This window comes from Ascaphus truei, chromosome 6 (assembly GCF_040206685.1).
Source record: "Ascaphus truei isolate aAscTru1 chromosome 6, aAscTru1.hap1, whole genome shotgun sequence".
NCBI lineage: Eukaryota > Metazoa > Chordata > Amphibia > Anura > Ascaphidae > Ascaphus > Ascaphus truei.
Window position 1 is genome coordinate 67,933,421 of NC_134488.1, and position 15,478 is coordinate 67,948,898.

Sequence of the window (15,478 nt, forward strand, 5' to 3'; positions counted from 1 at the left end):
GTGTGTGCAGTGTGCAGTGTGTGCAGTGTGCAGTGTGTGCAGTGTGCAGTGTGTGCTGTGTGCAGTGTGCAGTATGAGCAATGAGCAGTGTGTGTGCAGTGTGTGCAGTGTGAGCAATGAGCACTGTGTGTGCAGTGAGTGTGTGCAGTGAGTGTGTGCAGTGAGTGTGTGCAGTGAGTGTGTGCAGTGTGTGCAGTGAGTGTGTGCAGTGTGAAAACATTTTTTTTTTAAATTTAAAACATTTTTTTTTTTTTTTTTTTAAACGGGAGCCACGGGAAAACCGTGTTATAACCGAATCGCGGTATAACGAGGCGCGTTATAACGGGGTTTACCTGTATTTAAGTTTTCGGACACATTTTGCTACAACTGATTTTTGTGTGTTAAAGTGCATAGTTTTTCTATAATACGCAGGGACCTGGGTCCCTCACAAATATTAATTTGACATCTTATTTGCATATCCCAGGTGCTGGCAGTGGATAGATATTATTGCAATTGTGTAAGGGGTTAATATTAACTCATTGGAGGTACCTTTGCAGCGGAGAAAGGTGAGTTGGCTAGAGTAGCCGTGTTTATTAACCCTGGCTGCTTTTCTAAGTTACGTGCTCACATGTGTGCTGTTCGTGACAGTGGTATATTGGGACGGATTTAGGGGAGATGCTAACTCATTTGAGGGACATTTGCGAAGGTGAAGAGTGGGGCAGCTTGCGTGCTGTGTATTAATCCTGGTCTTTTAGGGCAGGGGAGCGCAAACTTTTTGTGCTGCGCCCCCCTGTCACTCTGCCCCGGCTCTCGCGCCCCCCTGCCTACCTTCTTTCGCGTCAGATGACGCCGCGTTGCCATGGCGACGCAACACAGACGGCTGAATCCCGGTAAGTAAATAGTTGCAGGGGCCTCACGCGATCCCCCGGCATTTAATTTAAATGCCTGGGGGAAGAGCGCGGGGCCTCTGCAACTGCCCGCGCCCCCCCAGCACAATCTCCCGCCCCCCCTGGGGGTCGCGCCCCCCACTTTGCGCACCGCTGTTTTAGGGGACATATTGTCCAACTGAGGGACCTCTGTTGGGGTGGAAAGTGGGAGCGCTTGTGAGCGTGAGTATTAATCCTTGTCCCGTATGCAGGTCATGTGCTCGCAGGGGTGTCGTACGTGATACCCACCTTCAAACAACACATGGAGACACCTGGGAGATATTCTAATAGGATTCATTTAAATATACTTTGTATATCCTATTAGCATATCTCCCAAGTATCAGAGGGGTGCTGCTTCTCTCCACGTGTTTCGAGGTTGGTTTTAGGCAATGTATTTAGGACAGGTCTCTAGTTAAATAGATCCCCATTCCCACTCCGAACCCCACATTCACAGCAAATTGGAATGTCGGTGAAAAATGTAGCTATCTCTACTGATAAGGAATCTCTGGAGGATCATACTTCTAAGGCAAAATGCTTGTAATGGGGCCTTCCGCAGGCCTCTACCCCAATCAACTTAAATACCCACCTACTCCTCATCCCCCTGTGTTTGCAGATTTCCCTCCACTCTCCCCTCCTCCATATTATACAATCTCCACCCTAGGGTGGGCCCTCTTTCAGGAATAACCTGTACAGTACATGCGCTCAGGTTAAAGTCTATTCCAATTGTCTCATCACTCCTCTGTCTGCAGTAAGATGCACACATAGACACACATCCATACATTAACGCATTGTTCTGTTGCTGGCCCCTTTGTCAGCAAAGGGGTTATCCACATCAAACTATTTCATTTATATACAGTATAGCCCTGACTGGGTGATATTAACGATGCAGGGGAGTGTAGAGCAGTGGGGGGAGAGAGGAGGAAAACCTCAGAAGTTAACGCCAGGAGTTAGAGATTTATCACACAAAGCAACTAAAAAGTTGGGTAATTAAGGTATGAAGAAGGAAAACACAAGAAAACACCAGGATTAATCAAATAAGATGGTGCGATCAATATTCAGCGGCATCTCCTGCAGGATCACGAGTCTCTGCTACTATGATTTATTCAGCTTCCAAGGTTCTAAATAAAGGAAGCACTAGTGCCTATAAACTGAAAATCAGGTTATGAAAATAGCAATTTGTCTGGTAAAGACAAGTGCACTGTTCTCATGTGCTATTCTTCTACCTTTAAGTATGTTATGCATTGCAGAGTAAAATAATAACATACAGAGCTCTCTGCTGCTGGTCCCTTTGGCAGCACATGGGTTAACAGGGCCCCCTGCAAGTTATAGGTGCTGGCCCCTAATGTCAGCATTTAAAGCTCTTTAATAACCCTTTGAGTGCCATATGGGCTGCGGCACCTGAGTGCCAGGGCCCTTCCGGCACTCACAATCACATGAACGCTTCTCTGTAGCGGTCACATTATAGTTCTGTCGCTGATGATGGAACAGAAAGGGGAGGAATCCTTCCGTTCCACTTTTACAAAGATGTTGTTCTGCGCAGAACGCAATCTCCCCTAGGAAAACAAGCAGGGACTTTGTGACATTGCTACTACGTCATGGGATGGGAACCCTGGAGTTCCAGACTCCATGAAGTAGTAGCTACGTCTCGAGCACCCAATAGGCTAACAAATAACAAGCTGATACACACAGAAACAATGATAAATACAGTACACATACAGTAACACACTGATACCAATACAGATGCACTAATACACAGTTTGTCAGGGGTTGGGCAGTGTCCACATTCAAAGTGTAAATATCTGGAGTTAGACAGGGAGTTAAACAGGAGTTTACACTTCCCCCACATTCACCCATCATAGTCTCTTCTCATATTCTCACAACCATCACACTTGCTCTTTTCTGACTATCCCCTATTCCTATATGTTCACCCTCCTTTTATTTTATCTTGCTGTATCTTTCCTTATTTACTGTACACTTTCTTTACTTTATCCTACCTCACAACTCTCCTTGCTGTCATCTCTTATCCACCTAAATCTACATCATCTCCCTCTTCCTTCCTCTCTGACTTAGAATCCTGGTCATCTTTCTTCCTCTCTTCTGAGTCACTCACCCTCCACTTAGGGGACTTTAACTTCCACATTGATGACCCCTCTCTTTCCTGGGCATCTTACCTCTTCTCTCTCACTTACTCCAATGGACAGCGTCCATCAACCACAAGGATGGCACTTCCTTGACCTCATCTTTACTAAAAATTGTTTACAGTATCTGATTTCTCAATCTCTGCTTTCCCACTCTCTGACCATAACCTCATCCTATAATTTATCTCTCACATTCCTCACACTCAACCTCCAGCCTTGACCTTCAGTCTTTGGAATCCAGCATAAAATCTAAACTTTCTTCACTGCCATGATCCTCTTCTGACCTAAACAGTCTTGCCACAACTTACAACTTACCTCTCTACTTGACAATTATGCTCCCCTGGTGTGCTGACGCTCACGGCACTCCAACCCACAGACCGGGTTTAGCACCCAGACGGGATTTCTATGCTCTTGCACTCATTCTTCTGAACTCCTTTGGAGAAAGTCTCACTTTCTAGCAGATATCTTCCTTTAACTATTCTCATTTTATTCTCAAATATAGCTACTTCATCTCATATAAAAAGACACAAATACAACCCATGGCACCTTTTCTCTGTCTTTGAATCCCTCATTTGGCCTCCCTCTACACCATGCTTAGCTCCTTCCACTACACAGCAAGATTTTGCAGAATATTTCAATCGCAAGGTGGAAGCTAACCGCAGAAAAATCCCCTCGGTCTCTTCTACCCCTCTCCCCTTCCAAATTCTCCTTTTTCTGTTTTCTGTTGTCCAGAATTGTTGACCAGTTTGCCACCCTCTTCTGCACAATATCGCTTGCTTGGCATCGGTGGCAATGCTCTCTCCTGGTTTTACTACTGCATCTCTCACTGCTCCTACAGTTTCTCTTTTGCCAGCTGCTGTACTCCTCTACCCCAATGGATTTCTCTGTGGGTGTACCCCAAGGCTCTGTTTTAGGTCCTCTACTCATCTCTCTATGTACACTCTTGCTGGGTAACCTCATTAACTCTTTTGGATTTAGCTATTAGCTCTATGCTGATGACATACTATACAACTATATTTATCAGCACCTGACATTACGCATGCAGTCCAGTAAAAAATGACAGGGTCCTTATCGGAAATCACTGCTTGGATGGCCCTTCATTGTCTCAAGCTTAATATTTCTAAGAGCCCCTCATTCCCCAAACCAAACCCCATTGTTCCCTTCTCCATTACAGTCAATAACACTACTATCCACCTAGCCTCACAAGTACGCTGACTTGAGCTCACCTGCTCCGTCTTTTTTTCCCATCATATATAAATATATATATATATATATAAGCCGTTACTAAATCTTGCCATTTTTTCCTCCACAATATTGCAAAAATGTACCCCTTTCTCTGTCCACGACCACTAAAACACTAACGTTTGCCCTCGTTCTCACCATATTGATTAGTGAAATTTTGTTTTAGCTACGATTTTTCAACTTTTATATATAAACGTAGGAAAGGGCCAGAAGGGTCAGTACCCTGAAACATTGACATTGCCCCCAATTTTTCTGTATTTTGATATATTTTTCTTCCCTTCTTCCCCCCTTTCTGATTATATAGATTGTGCTTTTTTTCATGATTCCTACTCCCCCCCCCCCTTTTTTTTAATTTTTGGGTGGGATTATTTTCACTTCTGCTGTGATTTTTTTGTGGATCACTTTTTGAATGAAGTGTATCCATTTCTGTGCATTTACATTTCAATTAAGTAAAAATTCTTAAATACCTCAATACAGTCGGTATACTTTGTTTATATGAGTGTGGGGAATATCATTGTATTTATTCTGTTATACGGGCTCCCTGCCTCACACCTCTCTCCCTTACAATCTATTCAAAACGCTGCTGCTCAAATCCAATTTTTTTTTCTCTTTTAACTTGCATCTGCTTCCAACCTTCTGAAATCCCTGCTGGCTTCCTATAAATATCTGTACAGTATACACAATTCTCCTCCTGTCTTTTAAGCCTCTACACCTCCATACTGTATATCCCAACTCTGATCTCTGTGACACCCCTACGGTACTAGCCTCTTACTGTACACACCACCCAAAGATGTCTCATCTTTGCACATTTTTCACATCTCCCTCTACTTATGGACCTCTCTTCCACTCAATATTTTTGAGGCACCTTCTCTTTCCGTTTCCAAAGCCCAACAAAAAATTCATCTCATTCATTTACCTACTGACTCAGGATGCACTGGCTGCACTTTACTCCTACTGTGTCTGTAGGTCCCCCAATATAGCACATACAGTAGAATGTAAACGCTTCGGTGCAGGGCCTCCCTTTGCCCTACAGTATGTGTCATTCACTTGCTGCTATTATCCCCATTGTTTGTATTTTATTTCCCCTGTATTTTAATATTGTAAAGAGCTGCATACACTGTTGGCACTACAGTATGTAACATTAGGCACACAGACACACTAATATAAACACAGACACTCTGATGCACACACATTAACACATTGATACACCCAATACACATACATTAGCACACTAATACACATACAGTATAGACATACTGATATACTTACAGCACACACACATTAACACACTAATACACACAGACACACTGATACACCCAGTAGTCATACAGTACACTAGTACCCTGACACACTGATACACTTACAGCACACACACATTAACACACTAATACACACAGACACCCTGACACACCCAGTACACATACATTAGCACACTAATACAAATATAGACACACTGATACACATACAGCACACACACATTAACAGACATGTTGAAAAAATGATACACAAATACATGCACCCCAATAAATACAAGATATTCACCACCTTACTGCTATGATTTCATTTTGCTGCTACATAAATCTTATTCCTTTTTCCCAATATACAACAAAATAACACCCACTTGAAGGCTGATTGAATCTCAGAAACGCTGATTACACTAACAAGTTGTGTTTTTTAGAAAAAAATATCCCTTGACCTCCCACATGGGACCATCTCCTTCAGCCTCCTTCCTGCTGTGTGTTTGCTATGGAAAGTGACAGTATTCATGTGCATGTCTCTCATTTGTAAGGCTGTATTTACCAGTCCTATACTTTGTCCCTCGCTTCCTGACATTTGACATTTTTTGCCGTGATTAATTCTTCTCCCTGCCAAGTTCTCCTGCCAAAATGACACGTTGATAATCCCCTGCCTACTCAACTAATGTGCAAAAATTGTGTTCCTTCACAGTCCCAGTAATCATCACATTTCTATATTACCATCTGCATTGGTTACTTTTTTCTTCCCCTCTTATCTGCTTTGGTATTTTTTTTAACCCCTCTGCTGCCACATGCCCTGTGCTGGAAATGGGTTACACCAGCAGCAGAAGGGTTAGACTTTGATTTATTTATTCACATGCCAGTATTTGCATCTACGAACATAGTCTCGCAGCCTTTAAAAAAATATATATATATTATTATTATAAGAAAAGAGGTTTTATTTTATTTTTATATTTTCCTCTCCTGTGTTTATAGTATAAATCTATTGTATCTACTATTGTAGTCCAAAGATCTACTCCGTGTTTACCGTTTCCTTGGGGGGGGGTTGGGAGGGGTTGGTTTTTTTATACCGCTTTACAAATTTTACATTTTAAGGCGAGGGCATTGCTGTAGGGAGCGATAACATTGTCTGCTTTGATGTGTTCTGAGGAATATAAATAGCGCCTGTTCTTGCATCGCAGTCCCCTTTGCCATTGAAGGGGTTAACTGCCTTCTTCAACAGTCTGCCTCTATCCTGAGCGAACATCCGCACGGCTAACTGTGGGTCATCTGTTTGCTTAGAATCCAGTCCTGGTTTTGTATTCCGTTTTGATAGTCTGTTGGCCACTTTGTACAATACGAGTAGGATCCACAGAAAGGACTGGCCTGGACTTTTACCAGGCGTCTCCTTTCCGTTATTATAGTACTGTATACTATACACAGTATATGCAGTTTCCAGGCTCCTTTTGTCTAAGTCGATAGCAATCAAGCAGAGTTCTGCACTGTGCTCCTGTCGAGCATCATTTCCATAGCTTCTGCTTTCTAGGCTTTAGCTAACCCCGTGGGCTTCAACCCATGCAGCCTATCTGCATCTTCTGATACGCTTCAGTTCCGCTCCTGTCTGACTCCATGTAGCAATAACTTATTACTTATTTGCCCTCTGGTCATGCAATATGCACATGTCAAGAGGAGCCCTATATAACCCCATGGATGAGTAGGATGCTATCACAAGACAGATGGACCCAGATTCTATTGCCATGTATCTACTGAGTGTTTCTCTGAGCCCTAGATAACATATTTGCAGCGATGGGAAGGGCACTGTTGAGTTATAAGTGCACTATAAAGTTATAGGGCTCAGCTAATGTGCAGAGTTAGTGGGGCAGTGTTGGTCCTAGTGAATTCTGCAGGTTGTGATACCTTTTGATGGACCATAATGTGTACAGTGATTTTATCAATAAGTAGATGCTAGACAATGTAACCCCTGCAGTGTATATTGTGTAACAAACACATACTGTACATACATACACAATAGAAATATATATGTGTGTAACCCTCCCTGCCCGACTCATAGGGAGTTTACATCAAATGTCTCTTAACTTGGCTTGCTCGGAGTTGATTACCTTGTCAGGGTGCTGGATTCGAGCAGGCTGGGCGTTGGTGATGCAATGATGGGTGCCAAGAATTGTATTAATACATACAGCATCTTTATTAATCACCATCAATAAAGTCTCATTTACCTTGTACTTATCACTTCATGTATAGTATCCTCACTGTTCTCTGTATGTGCTGTCTGTATCCTCTTCCCTAGCTGCCCCCAATCTGGGCCCACTAGGAAAGTGCTGAGGCTTATCTAACTCCTGTTGCCTAAAGGATCCCTCTGCTCTGTAGTGTCTCATCTCCTTGGACCCCTGTCGGCCTTGTACTACTTTCTCTCGTGGCCTTCTGGGTGAGTCAGCTATGGACCCTCCGATGGGGCTGGTCCAACTATGCCTCAGGCTGTGGCTTAGGGAGCCCACTCAGGGCATAGGCTGCCTCTCTGTGAATCTTTAGAGTAGTATGGAGCCATTCCACTGAATGCTATTTAAACAGGGCAGTGTCTCTAATTAGAAACCAATAAAGGGAATCCTTACCCTGTCCTAGACATATCTACAGTATAAACCTCTATACACTATTGACAGTGAGATTCCTCTCCAACTCATCCTGGGACCTGACCTTCTAGAAGCTTTTCTAGATTCTGCCTAGTCACCTAGCGCCATGTGATGGGGAAGGGTCGTTACTCTGTGTGGGCCCACACAGCCCCTTAAGGCCATGGTAATCCTAAAGGGGGGTCACATATGTAACTCCCCTATGAACACACAAGTATATTGATGGACATGCCCTCCGGCCAATGATTATGAACCAAAGAAAGGACTTAGATCATAGGATATCATGAAGAATTACATCATGGAAGGGGGGTTTAGGAGAGATGTAGAGAAAGAGGAGCATGTGAGCAATCGAGAGACCCGCGAGGAGAGAGATATAGAGAGGAGCTTGACAAAGGAGTTGAGTGTGCGAAACGTTGCCCATTTTATTTGTTATATTGATGGAATAAATTGTTGTTTTCTCTATATCTCAGTGAGTGCTGCGGACTTTGTTCTATTTGTCTGAATATCCTGGAGTTGGAGGATGATCCTGGCCCCATCGCCCGCACCCTATTGGAAGCAAAGCACTTTCCTTGAATCCTATGTTTAATTATTTTATCTCTCTCTTGATCTCTCTCTCTCCACACACACACATTCTAATTCACACTCAGGTGACCAGACATCCTAGTTTAACCAGGACAGTCCCGTTTTTTAGCCATTTGTCCCAGGTCCCAACATTTCTTGCAACTGTCCCGTTTTTTTCTCTGTGCGATCTGCGCTTGCCGGCTGCTTCTGCTTCTGCGCAACCGGCACTTGCTGACCACCGTGCGCATGTGCGACCCTCAGTTGCCGGATGCTTGTGTGCATGTGTGATTGTCATTTTCTGGCTGCTCGTGCGCATGTGCGACCGGCGCTTGCCCGCTGCTTGTGCGCATGCGTTATTGGCACTTGCCAGTCGCTCGTGTACATGCGTGATTGGCGCTTGCCGGCCACTTGTGTGCATGCGTGATCGGTGCTTGCCGGCTGCGTATACACCATAAGCAGCCAGCAAAAGCTGATTGCACATGCGCGGCCGGCAAGCACTCATTGCGCATGCACAGTCGGTGCTCGCCGTGAACGCATGCACAGTTGAGCAACGGTGCTCAACATTTGCGCATGCGCAGTTAATGCTCACGACTGCACATGTGTGACGTATGGTCACCCTAACTCACAGATGTTTTTGAAGGGAATTGTATGTATAAAATCGCTAGGTTTTTTTCCTAGTAAGAATTAACATTTCTGCTCTTTACTAGTCAATGCTTATTAAAACTGCAATTCCACCTGAAGCCTATGAGTTGAATTTGCCCAGTTCTGTTCTTTTTTGTTTGTTTGTTTGTTTTAGTGTTAAAAATCATGATTTTCTTAATCTCTATCATCATAGGTTACCATGGTAACCTGTAGGCTGCACTAGGCTGTTAGGAGAGCTCCATTTTTATATTTCAAAAGCTTATATCTTCTGATCTGAGCATCAGATCAAAAAAAGAAAAACAGTGTTGGAAAGGGCAAGAAGAGATCTCACGTGTAAAGCAAAAGAAATGGTGATCAGCATGGGATGCTGCTTTAAGTGATTTCTAAGGAAGAAATGAAACCGTGAATATTGTACTTTTATTGAGGGGGGAAAGGATTGCAGTGTTAGAGAGCATTAGAGATCTAATGAGTCAGCGCAGTGTCTTGGAAACGCGTGCGTGAACAAATCAAAAGCCCTGCATGGCAAACCATTACAGAAGAAATTATTCAGCTGTGTCTTCTGCTCTTTTGTGGCCTAAATTCATTTGTTGCTTTTGTTTTTCTGTCTCTCAAACCCCCACTTCCTCCTCTCCAAGTAACCAGCACATCAACAATTACACCCTAATCATATCTACACAGTGAGCCGTATTTCAGATGTAGCCGGGTCCTCTCTTATCTCCTGTACAGGGGAGAGGGACGGCTGCAGAGTATCAGAGCGCTGGAGCTTCGTGACTCCAGCCCCCCACAGGGGGGCCGGCCATCTTAGATTTAGCACATGTGCAGTGTAACGCGCAGTGCAGTGCCAGTGCGGCCGCCATCTTGAGTTTCACGCATGCACATGCGCAGGTAGGGAGTAGTTGCGGTGGCATCTTGCCCACGGCTCCGCAAGGGACTACATGTCCCAGAAGCCTCGAGGAGAAGGTGCATAGGAGGCTTTGCGCAAAGAGGCGCGAGCGGCCGGATTCAAAGGGAGAATGGCCGTTGCTGGTTCAGGTCTCCTCCACGGCATTCTAGAGGCGATGGTTAGTCAACGGAAAGGCAGCAGAGAGGACAGATGCGTCCTGGGAGCTAGTAAGCCCCTGAACTAGGCTAGGACTGCCCAAAGGCCCCAGTTAGGCCCCAGTCCCTTCAAAACAGTTAAGTGCTGTAAGGAAGGCCTAGGTAGGGACTTTCCCCTTAGCATTGCAGCTATAGTTTCCACGCGGTCAGACGGACAGACACGCGTTGCCCTGTGGCCTGGGATCAGGGCCTATAGAACAGCGATGCACAAACTGGGGGGCGTGGGATTTTCTAAGGGCGGCGTGCAGTTGCAGAGCCCTGCGCTTTCCCCCAGGCATGTAAATGAAATGCCCGGGGAGGCACCAGGCCTCTGCAACTTCACTTACATGCTCTCAGCTGGCTCTTCCGTTACAAGTCACCAGTACAACGCAGCGTCAAATGACACCGCGGGGTCAAATGGCAAAGCGCCACATAACGTTGTGACGTCATATGATGCGTGGAGCCCGAGAGCAGGTAAGGAGGGGGGGCATAGGCAAGGGGGAGCGGAGACAGGGGGGAGCGTGAGCTTAAACGTTTGCGCACCCCTGCTATAGACATTTAGGGAGACACTCCTGCTGGAGCTCCCTCACGAGGCGGATCATCCCCATACTCTTTGACAAAGGGCTTAGCCCGAAACGCGTCAGAGTGGGTGATTGTCCTGTTTTATGGTGTGTGTCCCTATATCAATAAATTAATTAACCTTTGGTGTGCTGGTCCTGCTGTCCGTCCTTGTGCTGTGCTCCACATTCCTCTCTAGAGGCTTTTTCCTCATCCCCTGTAAGGCAAGAGGGGGAATTGCAGGTCCCACGGCGTGGGAACTGACTGACCCTTCCCAATTTGAGCCATCAGCGCTACCTGGGTACAGGAGTGCCCAGGGAGGTAAAGTGCACCAACGATTCCACACAAGGGTAGCGCTACTCCACACACTTTGGGTGGGGATTGTTCTGTGGACACCGGGGTGGTGAATACTGTGTGGGTATTCTGTTGGGGGATATTGTACGGTTATTAATCTGTGTGTGTTAGTTAAACCAGTTATATATATGTCTGTGTGTGTATTCTTCATTGTAATTGGTTCTTCTGAGGGGTTATTCCGCTACGTTGGGATCCCTTTCAGGTGGACGCGCTGTACCAAGGAAGAAAGAGCTCATCCCAGGCTCCCAGTGGCGGAGGATTAGACCTCCTGTGAGCAGTACAGGTAATCAGCACACGTAGTTCCCATAGTCCTAGGGAAAGGGGGCTACACAAATAATCCACGTGAAACCCTTTTTATAATCCAAGACGGATAAAGCCATGTTCACGAAGTGGCATTACAACGTAATGCACCTTACAGCCCTGTCAAGTGAATAGGCCATACCGTGCCTTCACGCGTTGCATTGCTTAGTAAATATGGGCCAGCATGTTTTATAGTTTGCATATGTTAACCTTTTCAATGCTTTTAAGATGTACCATGCATGGCACAGGCCCTGGTACGCCAGGCGCCCTATTGACATAGAAGTGCCCCCACCGCATTACAGTCTTGTTAATAGAAATAAATGTTGAAGCATAGGGTTATTGCATTCACAACAATGAGATAAATGGATACCTTGTCTGTCAGAGTCCTGGCTTGGGGTGGCATTTGTCCGGTCTTCACTCGATCTGTGTCTCTGATCCGGTTCCGCCGACCACACGTGTGACGTATCGGCTCCGGCGTGCCCACCCCGTAGCTCTGAATTCTTTCCCTTTCTTTCCTTTCTGCTTCTAGACTTACTGAGATATGGTCATTAGCCAAAGAAGCTGCAACAGCTCTTCCCTTGCAAACTCATGTGGACTCCAACAATGGGACTTTGATCGCCAATATATTATGAGCAATGTAAGAAATGTTCAAATTAGCAAAAATTGAAAGTGAAAAAAGGATTGCAGCAGAAAGTAAGATCAACCCTAAAAAGTTATTTAAGTATGTTAATAAAAAAAAAAGATTAGAAAAGAGAATATACGACCCTTTCACTGTGAGCTGGGCAGGCAAATTATTGGAGATAAGGAAAAGGCAGAGCTGTTAAACAAATTCTTTGTCACTATTATTACCAGGGAGGAACCAATAGCAAAAATAGTGCCACAGGAGGACGCCACTATCTCTATATTAACGAACAATTGGTTAACTGAGGAAGAAATGCATAGACGGCTTGATAAAATTAGAGTAATCAGAATAGGAGAAAGGTCATCCCTGCTCTACCTTAATATTAATCAAAGTATGAGGAAAATGGTGGTGCAGGGGGAAGAACAAATATATTTGCAAAAAATGATCAATAGATGATCACCAGAAGATACCCGCTTAATTGCACTCAGCCTAATTACTTGTACAGTATTTCTTATAACAGAACAGTAGGTGTCCAAAACTTGCAATTGTGATGCAAACACCTAGGAGGTAAGTACAAAAAATAATAACATTTTATTAAACTCTTCTATCCAAAAATATACATATACACTCTAATAAAATGTTAAAACCAAAGTCTCTATTGTCTACACAGTATCTACCAAATCTTGCATATAAATCAAATAGCACCTATACCAGTGCCAAATAATCACTGATATCCAATTTCAATCTTCTCCATGAGGTAGTATATATGCAAGGATCTGGGAAGTGAAAATACCCAAACATGGGTTGATGCATGGAAATATATGTCTTAATAGTTGTTACCCATGACTTCAATGTTTGAAACAAAGTAAAGTATACATTGGTATAATGTTGCAATTCTAACAATTCAGGATGTGTGTCCTCCCGTGTTCAAATCTCAACAACAGTAAATCCTACACATCTAGTAACACTATTGTGACCATTTACATACAGATCTAGATGTCATAAACAGATATTAGCGTATAGCTTGATCCGGCAAACACTTATAATGTTCACATTTAAACGTTTAATTTCCCCTTTTGTACGGTGTACCCCATAGATGACCTTGCATAGGGAAAGGGGTATGGTCAAATCGTTTCTTAGAATCCACATATACTGCTTGCTAATGGAGGGTATATATTAGCATAGTATCGCTATCATAGAGATTCACAGTATATAGTGACCACAGTCAAGTACCATAAGTAACAGATCATATATATATATATATATATATATAAAGTAAAATCGTCCCAAACAGAACGCTATCTGAGCTGTTTAAAGACAGCCATCACAGGTGAAATGCAGCATTCGGCTCAGAAACACAGCCAATCCGCCGTGTATCATACAGGGGGTTAATACCCTCTTAGCGTATACAGGTCCCAGTGCCTTAGTTTAATGTAGCTAGGCTAAACATTTGCGTGTTTGTGGGTAAGTATAGAGCCATACAACCGTGATTTCTCTTCCATGCATCAAGTGTTGGTTCAGCATACTGTGTACAGCATGTTCCTCCGAGCTGGCTGACGTCATCAGTAGTAGCATCGCCAGGCTGCCCGACAGCTGTTTCGTGCCATGAACCGGCGCTTCTTCTTGAAGAAGCGCCGGTTCACGGCACGAAACAGCTGTCGGGCAGCCTGGCGACGCTACTACTGTCGGGCAGCCTGGCGACGCTACTACTGTCGGGCAGCCTGGCGACGCTACTACTGTCGGACAGCCTGGCGATGCTACTACTGTCGGGCAGCCTGGCGACGCTACTACTGTCGGGCAGCCTGGCGACGCTACTACTGTCGGGCAGCCTGGCAACGCTACTACTGTCGGGCAGCCTGGCAACCCTACTACTGTCGGCAGCCTGGCGACGCTACTACTGTCGGGCAGCCTGGCAACGCTACTACTGTCGGGCAGCCTGGCAACGCTACTACTGTCGGCAGCCTGGCGACGCTACTACTGATGACGTCAGCCAGCTCGGAGGAACATGCTGTACACAGTATGCTGAACCAACACTAGATGCATGGAAGAAAAATCACGGTTGTATGGCTCTATACTTACCCACAAACACGCAAATGTTTAGCCTAGCTACATTAAACTAAGGCACTGGGAGCTGTATACGCTAAGAGGGTATTAACCCCCTGTATGGTACACGGCGGATTGGCTGTGTTTCTGAGCCGAATGCTGCATTTCACCTGTGATGGCTGTCTTTAAACAGCTCAGATAGCGTTCTGTTTGGGACGATTTTACTTTATATATATATATGATCTGTTACTTATGATACTTGACTGTGGTCATTATACACTGTGAACCGCTATGATAGCGATACTGAAGTTCACCTGTGAAGGATGTTTTTAAACAGCCTAGATAGCGTTCTGTTTGGGACAATTCCACTCTGCATACATGATCTGTTACTTATGGTGTTTCACTGTGGTCACTATATACTGTGAATCTCTATGATAGCGATACTATGCTAATATATACCCTCCATTAGCAAGCAGTATATGTGGATTCTAAGAAACGATTTGACCATACCCCTTTCCCTATGCAAGGTCATCTATGGGGTACACCGTACAAAAGGGGAAATTAAACGTTTAAATGTGAACATTATAAGTGTTTGCCGGATCAAGCTATACGCTAATATCTGTTTATGACATCTAGATCTGTATGTAAATGGTCACAATAGTGTTACTAGATGTGTAGGATTTACTGTTGTTGAGATTTGAACACGGGAGGACACACATCCTGAATTGTTAGAATTGCAACATTATACCAATGTATACTTTACTTTGTTTCAAACATTGAAGTCATGGGTAACAACTATTAAGACATATATTTCCATGCATCAACCCATGTTTGGGTATTTTCACTTCCCAGATCCTTGCATATATACTACCTCACGGAGAAGATTGAAATTGGATATCAGTGATTATTTGGCACTTGTATAGGTGCTATTTGATTTACATGCAAGATTTGGTAGATACTGTGTAGACAATAGAGACTTTGGTTTTAACATTTTATTAGAGTGTATATGTATATTTTTGGATATAAGAGTTTAATAAAATTTTATTATTTTTTGTACTTACCTCCTTGGTGTTTGCATCACAAATGCAAGTTTTGGACACCTACTGTTCTGTTATAAGAAATACAAGTAATTAGGCTGAGTGCAATTAAGCGGGTA

The 15,478-nt window shown here is 44.1% G+C and overlaps 1 protein-coding gene across 1 annotated transcript in view; it reads right to left on the bottom strand.

The window, feature by feature from the left end:
- Positions 1-15,478, bottom strand: part of GRIK3 (glutamate ionotropic receptor kainate type subunit 3) — a 314,294-nt gene that overhangs the window by 181,620 nt on the left and 117,196 nt on the right. The gene's annotated exons all lie outside the window — the stretch shown is intronic.